The sequence below is a fragment of the Hordeum vulgare genome, chromosome 5H (assembly GCF_904849725.1).
Source record: "Hordeum vulgare subsp. vulgare chromosome 5H, MorexV3_pseudomolecules_assembly, whole genome shotgun sequence".
Taxonomy (NCBI): Eukaryota; Viridiplantae; Streptophyta; class Magnoliopsida; order Poales; family Poaceae; genus Hordeum; species Hordeum vulgare.
Genome location: NC_058522.1, coordinates 278,853,896 through 278,866,193, shown reverse-complemented (window position 1 = coordinate 278,866,193; position 12,298 = coordinate 278,853,896). Strand labels below are relative to the sequence as shown.

At 48.6% G+C, this 12,298-nt stretch overlaps 1 pseudogene; it reads right to left on the bottom strand.

The window, feature by feature from the left end:
- Window positions 1–6,006: 6,006 nt before the first annotated feature.
- Window positions 6,007–9,299, bottom strand: LOC123398615 (annotated as a pseudogene).
- Window positions 9,300–12,298: the final 2,999 nt, after the last annotated feature.

Here is a 12,298-nt window from a genome sequence, read left to right as displayed (position 1 = left end):
AGCAACTGATGATAGATTTGTCGAGCTCGCGCAGATTGAAAAGCTGGAACAATTCACTCAGATGAATTTGTACATAGTAATGTTTGAAGTGATGCTCATATCTAACTTCCGCATAAATATATTCTTTGGCGTTTTTATTTTTTATGTAACCCTTGTACCATTTCAGCAGACCTTTCATTTGTGGAGGTAGATCCTCTTCCTGCGCAGGCTCGACGAGAGGCCCATTCTTCACATATGTAATTACTACCTCCTTCACTGGCGCCTCATCAAGGCCTAACAGTTCACGAAGAGTAATACCTAAGTTGGCCGCTTGTTCTCTGGCACTTTTTACAGTCAATCCATGTGCTGCCGCAGCTGCTATGATATCGGGGTCATCCGGACCGGCGGCTTTCACTATAAGCGGGGCAATCGATTGTTTACTTTGTTCCCCGAGCTGGGCAACTCGTTTCCCGCTTTTTTTACTTTCTAATTCCATTTTCTCGGCCTCCTCCAAGGCTTTGTTCTCCTGGTTCTCCGCCCGCTCTTTCTTCTCCTTCAACATGAATGCCTGCCTACGAAGTTCACGTGCATAGTCGTCAGGCAGATTCTTCGCGGCTTGGGACGGTGTGCTCAAAAATGACTTAGCCCACTTCTTTTGCTCATCAGAAAATACTGGCTTGGGCTCGGGCTCTCTTTTCTTCTTGCAGTCCGCCTTCCATTTCTCATGATCAGCAGCCGCGGCCGCGGCAGTTTCCTCGGCACTACGTTCCCAAGGCCTTGTGGGGAGAGGCTTCAGTGATGGCTCCGGTACCTTTGTGGTCTTAGGTACATAAGGGTCCGGGTTAATAATCCAGGACTGCTTCTACTTCTTTGCCGGAGGTGGATTGGGGGGCGGCGTCTGATCACCCGCCGGACGTTGTGGACTGGGGGGCGTCGGCTGACGTGACGGAGGTGTAGGTGAACCGCCACCACCACCACCACCACCACCACCGCCACCGCCACCACCACCACCGTAGGAGGGTGGACTTGTTGTCCTTGGCACCTCGCCTGGAAACTTGATAAACTTCTTTTGCCATAGAATGAAATGGCGCTTGACATCTCCAAGTCTTTTCTCCCCTTCAGGTGTAGCAATGTCAATCTCCAGGTCCTCAAACCCTTGGACTATGTCCTCCACCGTGACACGAGCATAGCCATCTTGAATGGGGTTGTTGTGGTGGAGTGCTCCAGGTAAACATGGTAAAGCACTGCCGATGGCTACCTTCATGGACATGTTCCCGATAGGATAATACAGATGACATTCTTTCATCTCCTTTATATCGTCCACGGGGTAGCGAGGAGGCTCCGGTGCAGTAATTTCGACCACCAGAGGCTCCGGTGCAGTAATTTCGACCACCAGAGGCTCCGGTGCAGTAATTTCGATCGTCGGTGCATCTGCACCAGCTGGTGGGGCCTCCGTGGAAGCCACGCTGCTTCTCCGCTGCTGGCTTCCGAGATCCGCTGGATGATCTTCATGCTGCGCCCGAGCTACATCTCTTTCGGCTAATAGTACACTCACGGTTTTCTTCATCACATCCATTTCCGATGCCAACCGCGCCACAACATCTGCTTCCCGATCCATCTTTCTCTTACGGCTTCTGTAACCGTACGGGTCATCGTTCTGGGGGAACCCTATTTTCCACGGAATGTGCCCCATGCCTCGTACACGTCCTCCGTGTTCAGGATTCCCGAGGGCTTTTGTCAGCGCGTCGTTCTCTTTGTTGAACTTGATCTTCCCCTCTTGAGCATCCCTCATTGCGTCAATAAGGGCTTGGGTGGGTTTAATTAATTTGCCCCGGTAAACACACTCCCCTGTCTCCGGGTTCAGCGTTCCCCCATGCCCGTACCACCAGCTTTTGGCCCTTGGGTCCCATCCCTCCGTACCTGGACGGATTCCTCGCGCCCTCAGCTCGTTCTCCATCTTCTCCAACCTAGGCACCCAAATGCGATACCCTCCTGGCCCCATAATATGATTGTACTCCTTCTTAGCCGCATTTTCCTTATTTCTTTTCGATATTTGAATGAACTGCTCCGATTTCTTTTGCTTCACAAATTCTGGCCAATCATGTTTCAGTTTCTCATATTGTCCTTTGAAATCCGGAGTCTTGTTCTGCTTGACAAAGTCATGGGCTAGATTTTGCTTGAATTTCCGGAATGCGTCGGCCATCTTATGAAGAGCGAACTGTTTGACTAGCCTCCTCCTCTCCTTGTTTTCCTCAATCTTGTTACCCTCCTCATCGAATTTGTTGTATTCCGGAGGTAGAACGAAATGTTCCATAAGCTTCTTGAAGCAATCTTTTTTTGTTCTCTTATCGACAAAAGTGAAACCAGCAATTCGTGCCTTCTTTGGCTTATTCCACTCCTGGACGGTGATCGATACGTTGTCTCTAACAACGGCTCCGCATTGGCTGACAAACTTGGTGGCGTTCTTGCGGGGCTCCAGCGGCCTGCCGGTTGCACTGTCGACAACCTCGATGGTGCATGTTTCTCCTTGTTTCATCGTCTTGGTTGCGCCACGCTTTGACGACGTACTCGATTGTTTCGACGATCCGGCCGAGGGCTAAAATAAGAAAGAGAGTCGCGCGCGTTAGTACACACATATTTATTCAAATCAGTTAGTTTGTATCACCAGAGGCTCAATGTATATATATACCTCGGCGCCGGAGGTGGTTGCTACTTCCATTTGAAGATCGTCGTTTATCGACGTTTGTTCGGCATCATCTTGCTGACGGCGCCCTTCATCTTCACCGTCAAGGTTCAGATAAGAAGAGATATCATCTTCTTCTTCTCCGGTCGGCACATATAGAATATCGCCATTTATGATGCCGAACATATGTGCTTCACCGTCCGGATCATAGTTGTCCATAATCGGGTCAGCTCTATCGTCCGCCATTATGTCAGTCCTGAAAACATGTAGTAAAAACAAATTAATTAAGTGAAGAAGGGGGGCGGTGGCGGTGGCGGTGGCGAAAGGGCGGTGGCAAAAGGAGGGGGCAAGGAAGGGGTGGGAGAGGGTGTCGCGGTAGAGCGCGAGACGGGGCGGCAGACGACGGCGTCACGGAGAGGGAGGCGAGGACAACACACATGTATAACCCTCGCCGCCCCCTCTCGATCCCAAAAAAAAACACCGCGCGCATCGCCGCCCCCCTCGCCGCCCCCTCTCCGTATACTTTTTTTGTTGTTAATTATCAAGTTCTCCGTGTGCCTAGTTTAATTTTTTGTCAAAATGTTCATAGTTTAAATATAGTTTTGAAAACCATTTTTGTTGATACAAAAAAACAAGAATCGTATTTTCGATCCTATTTCTAAACCGTTTGTCTGTATGAGGCAAATGAGATAGAGTTGGATAGTTCCTGCAAATCAGCTCATTTCATACGTTGAAGGTTTTATTTTCCAAATTCCCTACACTTATAGAGGAATTTCAAGAATGGAAAAATTTCTAACCTATGGAACAACATTTTCTAACCTATGGAACAACATTTGAACATTGCATAAACAAATTTAAAAATGTCATGAATCTTTTTTGAATTGTTGGATTTGTTTTTCTCAAATGTCACATACATCTTTTTAATGTTTCAAAACATTTCTTATATTACGCAAAAAAATATTTTTTACATTGTATAAAATATCTTTGAAAATGTCCGAAAAACTTTTTTCAAGGTCGTGCACGGGAGCTATGGCGGCGACCCCTCCGATGAGGATTTTTACTCCGGTGAGGGTGGGCGGTGGCTCGTCGGCGCTCTAGTTAGCAGTAGCAGAGCGGGCAGCACCGGCGGCGTTGAGGGCGGGCGAGCGAGGCGGCGCGCGCGCGGTGGGCGAGGGAGGCCGGTGATAGCGGCCGGCGGCGCCGTACGTGGGCGAGAGGGGGCGGCGTCGAGGGCGAGGGCGACGGCGGGCGGCGTCGAGGGCGAGGGCGACGGCGGCAGGCCTTCGGCGCGGCAGAGATCGGAGAAGACGAGAAGAGGCGACGGTTCGGGCTTGTATTTATAGTCCCCCCCTTTAGTCACGGTTGGGGAGGCGACCCGCGACTAAAGGGTAACCTTTAGTCGCGGTTGGCCAGACCAACCGCGACTAAAGGGTTTTTTGGCGGGTTTTTCGTTCCCGCGCCCAACGACCTTTAGTCGCGGTTGGGGAGGCGACCCGCGACTAAAGGTATTTTTTAAAATACTTTTCTTTTTCAAAATCTTAAAAATACAAATAATATATCAAAAAATTCAGAAAAATAAAACTAATTCAATTCAATATGTTAAAAACACAAAAATTATATCAAAAAATTCAGAAAAATAAAACTAATTCAATTCAAAATTCTAAAAATACAAATAATATATCAAAAAATTAAGAAAAATAAAACTAATTCAATTCAAAATGTTAAAAATACAAATAATATATCAAAAAATTCAGAAAAATAAAACTAATTCAATTCAAAATCTTAAAAATACAAATAATATATCAAAAAATTAAGAAAAATAAAACTAATTCAATTCAATATGTTAAAAATACAAATAATATATCAAAAAATTAAGAAAAATAAAACTAATTCAATTCAAAATGTTAAAAATACAAATAATATATCAAAAAATTAAGAAAAATAAAACTAATTCAATTCAAAATGTTAAAAATACAAATAATATATCAAAAAATTCAGAAAAATAAAACTAATTCAATTCAATATGTTAAAATACAAATAATATATCAAAAAATTCAGAAAAATAGAACTAATTCATTTCAAAATTCTAAAAATACAAATAATATATCAAAAAATTCAGAGAAGTTCTTCCCGGCCGCCTCTGTCTTCCCACAAGTTCTTCCCGGCCAGTCTTCCCGCCAGTTCTTTCCCGCCTATGTCTTCCCGCCATTTCTTCACGCCTCTATCTTCCCGCGTATCGATGCTTCTTTTATAGGCACGACGCCGCTTCTGCTTTGTCGTGTTCCTCCGACAGGGCGTCGTGCGCTACCCACGCGTCCTTATCCTGCCGACAGCTTTAATCACGGTTGCACCCTCCAGCCGGGACTAAAGCTTACCCAAACGTCCTTATCCCACCGACAGTTTTCTTAGATGACACAAAAACCACATTTAGTCCCGGTTGCACCAACCAGCCGGGACTAAAGGTTAGATGAACAGCTCTGGATTCCTCTTCTTCCCGCCATTTCTTCCCGCCTCCTGTCTTCCCGCTCCCATTTTTCCCGCCATTTCTCACTACATATATGTAGCCCGGCTTGGCCAGCATTATCACATCTCTACAATCTCTCATCACTCTCTCATGGCTTCCACCGCACCCACTCTAACCTACCAGCAGGTGGAGGAGCTTTGCGCCTCGAACTACCCTTGTCCACCGGGCTACCGCGTCCCCACCGGCTGGAGCCTAAGCGCCGCCGGCGTGCCGGTCCCTCCCGTCCCTCAGGGTACTGCGCGCCGGGCGGCCATCACGAACCACTACTACCTCGACCTCACGCCGGAGCAGCGGATGAATCCCCGCTGGCATCCCGATAACCAGCATACTTGGGACGCCTTCTTCATCAATCGGCGTGAGAGGGCGCTCGCCAGGTATGAGGAGGACGGTCTGCCTCCTGGGAACTTCCACGAGGCCGGCCGTCGGCTATGGTGGTACGGCCGGACTCTGCAGAGCGTCATGGACTACATCACGGCCGGCGATATCCCCCGCCTGCGCTACCCTCAGTTCGAGCCACGAGCGCCGCCCGACGACAGCGACGACAGCAGCGACGACGACGGCGGCAACTTAGAAGGCGACGACTACCAGTACAACGACGACGGCGGCTATGAAGACTACGAGTATGCATATTATACGCCTAGGCAGGAGTATGACTAAATCACTCCAAATTTCATGTATCATCAGTGGTATCTCAAATCATTCGAAAATGGACACCAAACACATCACGGGTAATATAATTCACATGATCCATTCAACAAAGTTTGGTACAATAAATTATTACACATCATTTCTTCCCTTGTGTCCCTGCTTGCTTATGATTGTGCCGTATCCATGGAGCATCCTCATCATTTAACTTAATGCTTGGGTCGGTGTTCACTTTGAAGGGCGGAATTTCAGCAAACATATTATAATCTTCTGACATGTCTGTCTTGTGCTCCACTCCCACGATGTTTCTTTTCCCTGAAAGAACAATGTGGCGCTTTGGATCATCGCATGATGTACTGATCGTTTTCTTATCTTTCCGTTTCCTCGGTTTGCTACTCATGTCCTTCACATAGAAAACCTGAGCGACATCTTTCGCTAGGACGAATGGTTCGTCAAGGTAACCAGATTGTTGAAATCCACCATTGTCATTCCGTATTGCTGGTCCACCTTTACCCCACCTCCTGTTAGCTTGAACCATTTGCACCGGAACAAAGGGACCTTAAAGGAGGGTCCATAGTCAAGTTCCCATATCTCCTCTATGTAACCATAATATGTGACCTTTTGCCCATTCTCGGTTGCTGCATCAAAGCGGACACCACTGTTTTGGTTGGTGCTCTTTTTATCTTGGGCGATCGTGTAAAATGTATTCCCATTTATCTCGTACCCTTGGAAAGTCGTTATAGTCGAAGATGGTGTCTTGGCCAACATGTACAGCTGATCTACAACATCATTGTCATTCATTAAATGTTTTCTCAACCAACTGCCGAAAGTCTCCATGTGGGCCTTCCTAATCCAGGATTCAGGCTTCCCCGGGTTGTCCGAGCGTAAAATATTCTTGTGTTTCTCAAAGTACGGAGCCACCAAGCTGGAATTGGTCAGTACAGTGTGGTGTGCTTCAGTCAGAGAATGGCCGTCCATACATATCGTTGATTTCCTTCCGATCGTGCCTTTTCCACTTAGTCTCCCCTCATGCCACGATCGAGGAAGACCAATCGGCTTAAGGTCAGGAACAAAGTCAACACAAAACTCAATTACCTCCTCATTTCCATAGCCCTTGGCGATGCTTCCTTCTGGCCTAGCACGGTTACGAACATATTTCTTTAATACTCCCATGAACCTCTCGAAGGGGAAGATATTGTGTAGAAATACAGGACCGAGAATGAAAATCTCTTCGACTAGGTGAACCAAGAGGTGCGTCATAATATTGAAGAAGGATGGCGGGAACACCAACTCGAAACTGACAAGACATCGGATCACATCGTTCTGTAACTGTGGTAGAACTTCTGGATTGATTACCTTCTGAGAGATTGCATTGAGGAATGCACATAGCTTCACAATGGCTACTCGAACATTTTCCGGCAGGAGCCCCCTCAAAGCAATCGGAAGCAATTGCGTCATAATCACGTGGCAGTCGTGAGACTTCAGGTTTTGGAACTTTTTCTCCGCCATGTTTATTATTCCCTTTATATTGGACGAGAATCCAGACGGGACCTTCATACTGCTCAGGCATTCAAAAAAGATGACCTTCTGTTCTTTGGTCAGAGCGTAGCTGGCACGACCTTGAAACCATCCCGGATGCCGGTCATCAGGGTCTTTCAAAAGTTGCTGGTCCTGCCGTGCTTCCTTTGTATCATTTGTCTTCCCATACACGCCCAAGAAGCTTAGGAGGTTCACGCAAATATTCTTCGTAACGTGCATCACGTCGATTGCAGAGCGGACTTCTAGGACTTTCCAATATTCTAGCTCCCAGAATATAGATTTCTTCTTCCACATGGCTGCGTGCCCGTCAGCTCCCTTCGGAACTAATTGTCCGCCAGGACCCTTTCCAAAGATGACTTTCAAATCCTTGACCATATCAAATACCTCAGCACCAGTGCGTTCCGCAGGCTTCGGCCGGTGATCTGCCTTGCCGTTGTAATGCTTGCCTTTCTTTCTTACTGGATGAATTTTCGGAAGAAATCGACGATGCCCAAGGTACACGTTCTTCTTACAATTTGGCAAATGTACACTTTCAGTCTCATGTAAGCAGTGCGTGCATGCATTGTATCCCTTATTTGACAGTCCCGAAAGGTTACTAAGAGCAGGCCAATCGTTGATGGTTACGAAAAGCAACGCTCGTAGGTCAAATTCCTCTTCTTTGTGCTCATCCCACACATGGACACCAGGTCTGCCCCAGAGCTGTAAAAGTTCATCAACTAATGGCCTTAGGTACACATCGATGTCGTTGCCGGGTTGCTTCGGACCTTGGATGAGCACTGGCATCATAATGAACTTCCGCTTCATGCACAACCAAGGAGGAAGGTTGTAGATGCATAGAGTCACGGGCCAGGTGCTATGGCTGGAGCTCTGCTCGCCAAAAGGATTCATGCCATCTGTACTTAGACCAAATCTTATGTTCCTTGCGTCAGCTGCAAAATCTTTGAACTCTCTGTCGATCTTTCTCCATTGCGTTCCATCTGCGGTGTGTCTCAACTCCCCGTCCGACTTACGGTCCTCTTTGTGCCATCGCAACAACTTGGCATGCTCTTTGTTCCTGAACAGACGTTTCAACCGTGGTATTATAGGAGCATACCACATCACCTTGGCGGGAACCCTCTTCCTGGGTTTCTCGCCCTCAACATCGTCACCAGGGTCATCGCCTCTGATCTTATAACGCAATGCAGTGCATACCGGGCATTCATTCAAATTCTCGTATTCACCGCGGTAGAGGATGCAGTCGTTGATGCATGCATGTATCTTCAGAACCTCTAAACCTAGAGGGCAGACAACCTTCTTTGCTTCGTACGTACTGGCGGGCAACTCGTTATTCTTTGGAAACATATTCTTCAACATTTTCAGCAAGTTTTCAAATGCCGAGTCAGCTACACCTGCCTGTGCCTTCCATTTCAGCAAATCCAGTGTGCAGCCCAGCTTTTTCAGACCATCATCGCATCCGGGGTACAACGACTTTCTGTGATCCTCTAACATGCGATCCAAATTCTCCCTCTCCTTTTCAGTTTCGCAGCGTCTCCGTGCATCAGCAATGGTCCGACCAAGATCATCAACGGTCTCATCACGTGCCTCTTCTTCACCTTCACCTTCCCCTTCACCTTCCCCTTCACCTTCAGCATCCTCCATGAAAGTATCACCGAAATGAGCAAGATAGCTTTCATCGATGAAATCATCCCCTTCTTCATCTTCTTCCATTATAACCCCTCTTTCTTCATGCTTGGTCCAACAATTATAGCTTGGCATGAAACCGTGCCGAAGCAGGTGCAGGTGAACTTCTCTTGAGGAAGAGTAACCCTTCTGATTCTTACAGTCAACACATGGACAGATAACAAAACCCTTCTGCTTGTTCGCATTAGCCACTACGAGGAAATCTTTCAAACCCGTAGTGAACTCGCGGGAGAGTCGGTTACCGTACATCCATTGCCGATTCATCTGCATTATTATAATATAAAATATATAATTAACCATCATGCATTTGTTAAACTAACTAGCTATAAACAATAGAAATTAAACAATGAACAACACACATGCATATTTTATCAATGACACACATGCATGAAAGGTTCAAGTTGCTAACCGCGATCGAGGAGGAAAAAATAAATGAGGAACCTCAAGTGTGGCTCCAACACTTCATATCATGTTTGTTTCACGCTCTTGGGGCATTTCATCAAACACCTTGTGTGCATAAGAGGAACCAAAAGCAAACCTACACCCCCTTGTGAAGCTTGTGAAGAGAAGTGGCACCAAATGGCTAAGTGAGTGTGCTGAACTGGTATATATAGGGGAGGAGATTTAGTCGCGGTTGGCATGGCCAACCGCGACTAAAGGCCTTTGGGCACCTTTAGTCGCGGTTGGCCTGGCCAACCGCGACTAAAGCCCCTCACGTGCACCAGCTGGCCACCGAGCGCCCTGGCCCAGGCCTTTGGTCGCGGTTCGTCTGCCGAACCGCGACTAAAGAAATCATTAGTCGCGGTTCCTACAGTTTCGCGACTTATGAGGCTGGACGGAAGCCTCTTTTTCTACCAGTGAAAGTAATACACTAGTGAATTCTTTTTGTTGGCCGCATCTTTTCTTCTTAAAAACTACATCTACACACTTAGCATTTAGACGGTAACACATCAAAATCTATTAACGAGCGCTCGCGAGTGCTCACGAGCTTAACGAGTTTCAAACGAGCCGAGCCGAGCAGGGTTTTCTGCTCGTTAATCCTAACGAGCTTAATGAGTCAAGTCTTAATGAGCACAAGTTTAACGAGCACGAGCTTAACGAGCCGAGTAGCTCGTTAATCCACCCCTAGTCTCGGATAGTAGCCTGCAGCCCTTCATATGTCCACCCTAGACAACCACATCCTCAATTTCAAACCCTCATCTCCGTACAACTTCATGTAACATTGTGCCCTATTTGAAACGTTATTTTCGTTTTAAATACCTTTGTAAAAAATAGATGCCACTGTCCGTTATTTTTGTTTACATCCGCAAATTGCTATTGACCTGTAAGTTACATCTGGAAAAAAATACACGTGTATTTATTTACATCGATTCCAAACGCAGCCTTTACTTACCATGCTACAAAGATAAAATGAGCTACACTCGAGAAGAAAACGAACCATAATCCTACTCGCTGTCATGGGTCAGGTAAACCATGCGCTCCTTGATTGTGGCGATGAGTTTGTCGGCGAAAGGCAGGCCCTGCTACGGTTGGCAATGACGGGCAACGAGTAGTTTGGCTCGATGATCCTTTGTGATGCCAACTTGCATATTTCTCCTTGGTAACTTGGCCTCGGAGGTGAAGATGCCCTGTCGTTTGTCGTTGGTGTGTGCGGCGAGCTTAGAGCAACTCTAGCAGACCCCATAAAATGTTCGGCCCGTAAAAATTTCGATGAGTATGCGGGCTCGGTTCAATTTTCTCGTCAGAACAGAGCTCGCATACTCGCGCGGTCCGTAAATTTTTTTGTCGCAGCCCGCAAACCGCACGCACCGAGTAGTATAACTACGGTTCCGCGATCATTTTATGGGTTCAAACCCTATCCCCCGGCACCGCGAGCCACCCGATTCCCCTTTTCCCTCTTCACATTTCTCGCCGCCAGCGACCACCCATCCCGCCTGCAGCCGCCATGTGGGGCCGAATGTGGAGCTCCGGACGCGGCTCCGGCAGCAGATCCGGCCGTGAGAGGGACCCGGAGCGCGAGCGACGCGTTCGGGCGGACGACGCGAGGAAGCGCGGCGCCCGGAGGTGGACCAACCGCGGGATGTCGTCGCCGACGAGCTTCAACCGCCGCGAGACGGAGGAGTACGACCGCCGTAGCGCGTCCTTCTCCTCCGCGAGATCTTCCTACGCCAGATCCTCCTCGTCCTCCGACGCGGGCTTTCTCCCCGTGAAGAGGGAGTGGTCGGATGACGAGGAGGAGCCGGAGGAGCCCAAGGAGCCCGCTCTGCTCGGCCGCCGCGGAGTGGTCGGGCCCGATGACTATGCCGCGGACTTCGACGCCGTTGCTGCCGCCATCGCCGAGCGGAGCGTGCGCGAGGAGGCGGAGCCCGGCGCCACGCCGAGGAGCTCGAAGCCCTCCAGTGGCAGTAGGCGGTCGCCGCCAACGAGAAGGCTGAGGAGTGACGCCACATCCGCGCGGAGTAGGCGGCGAAGTACGTCGACCTGTGCAGCTCCGGCGAGGAGGATTGAGTGTCCGGCTCATCCACGGCGTCGTCCATTTGCCGCGACCTCACCGCCGTCAGATCCGACCCCTCTATTACTAGTTTAACGTAGTATGTAGTATAACTATGCTTGGAGGTCTTCTTCGGTACAACCCCCCCTAAACGTATAAGGGCAGTATGGTCATTGCACGTTCTGTACCGTATATGTCGCGCCGTCCGCCCACCCGTCGTACGCCCACCCGCCCGTCGTACATACGCCACGTCACCCACGCGTCGGCGGTTTGGTTGGAAAAAAACCTAACTTCATCACGACCGACTCCGCCGCCGCGACGTCTCGCCGACGTGGCTCACCCACCCCCTCCCTCCGCCCCCCGCACGTCTCCGCCGACGCCGCGAGTCCAGCACACGTCGCCTCCACCGCCGACGTCTCGTCTCCGCCGCCGCACACGTCTCCACCGGCGACGTGACCCTCTCCCTCCGCTTCGACGCCGGCGGTTGCAGTGACCGACGTGGCACCGACGTCGAACGATGTCGATCAACCCTTCGACGACGGACAATAAGTTTTTTCATTTAATCCATACAATTTTTCACGATTTCATTGTACGATACAATACCCACTGAAAGGTTTATTAATAGATCAAGACAACACCAGATATGCTGGCGATGACTCTAGTAGTGATGATGAATCTTCGTCATTGAATGAAAATAAATCACTCGGACACAACTATATGAGTCAGAATGAATCATATAGTGGTAATGTAAGTGTTG